This window comes from Saimiri boliviensis, chromosome 5 (assembly GCF_048565385.1).
Source record: "Saimiri boliviensis isolate mSaiBol1 chromosome 5, mSaiBol1.pri, whole genome shotgun sequence".
NCBI classification, from domain to species: domain Eukaryota; kingdom Metazoa; phylum Chordata; class Mammalia; order Primates; family Cebidae; genus Saimiri; species Saimiri boliviensis.
Window position 1 is genome coordinate 122,065,312 of NC_133453.1, and position 1,188 is coordinate 122,066,499.

General features: G+C 36.6%; 1 non-coding gene across 1 annotated transcript; it reads right to left on the reverse strand.

Moving 5' to 3' along the window:
- Positions 1–720: 720 nt before the first annotated feature.
- On the reverse strand, positions 721–827 carry LOC120368282 (U6 spliceosomal RNA). Its single transcript, XR_005582467.1, has one exon. It is a non-coding gene; the product is annotated as a U6 spliceosomal RNA (small nuclear RNA).
- Between the last annotated feature and the right edge of the window lie 361 nt (positions 828–1,188).

The window sequence follows — 1,188 nt, forward strand, 5'->3', positions numbered from 1 at the left end:
ATTAATGTTTTTCAGCATAGTTGGGAAGTTTTCAGGGCATTATTTCTTCAAAAAAAAATTTTTTTTAACTTTTTCCTCCTCTCCGCCCCTTCAGGACTCCTATTTTATGTATGTTGGTATGCTTGATGTTGTCCCAGAGGTGTCTGAGTCTCTGTTCATTTTTCTCCAATCTTTTTACTCTGTGTTCTTTAGAAAGGATAATTTCTTTTTTTTTTTTCCTTTTTTAAAAATTTTTTTGAGATGGAGTTTTGCTCTTGTCACCCAGCCTGGAGTGCAGTGGCATGATCTTAGCTCACTGCAACCTCCACCTCCTGGGTTCAAATGCTTCTTCTGCCTCAGCCTCCCAACTAGCTGGGATTACAGGTGCCCACCACCACGCCTGGCTAATTTTTTATATTTTTAGTAGACATGGGGTTTCATCATGTTGGCCAGGCTGCTCTTGAACTCCTGACCTCAGGTGATTCACCCGCCTCGGCCTCCCAAAGTGCAGGGATTACAGGTGTGAGCCACTGGGCCTGGTCACAGAAAGGATAATTTCTACTGATCTATTTATACCTATAAATGTGAGTTGACAGAAGGAAATAATCAGTAAGTTCAGACTCCTGCTGTTTTTGTATGACATTTGAGCAGGCTTCATGAATAGAACCTTTTCAGTTTATTAGTTGTTTTTGGTTGATTTCCAGTCCTAAAATACTTGTTTAAACAATTTTATACTTCTTTTTTTAAATTAAATGCCTCATGAATTTGCATGTCATCTTCTTGCAGGGGCCATGCTAATTTTTTCTGTATCATTCCAATTTTAGTATATGTGCTGCTGAAGTGAGCAAAACAATTTTATACTTTTATATTTGTTTTTGAGGGATAGGATTGGTCTACTCGCTTAGGCTACCCTAACTTGAGGTATGATCTCTGGTGTGTTTATAGTTTTTTTTTTTTTTTTTAATGTTTATACTTGGAATTTTCATTTTGTATATTCAGTTACTTGAGATAGGTATCTAACTTTATTTTTCTTCCTAATGAATAGATAATTTACTAAACAACTTCTGGCTGATTGACTGCATAGCCAGCTTCAGTCTGTTTGTATATATAATTTTTGGATGAGACTAATGTTTGAGTATGTGTGTGTATGTTGGTGCAGCTGTGGAAGAAAACAAATGGCATGTATGTCCTCGAAATGAAATGAATCAC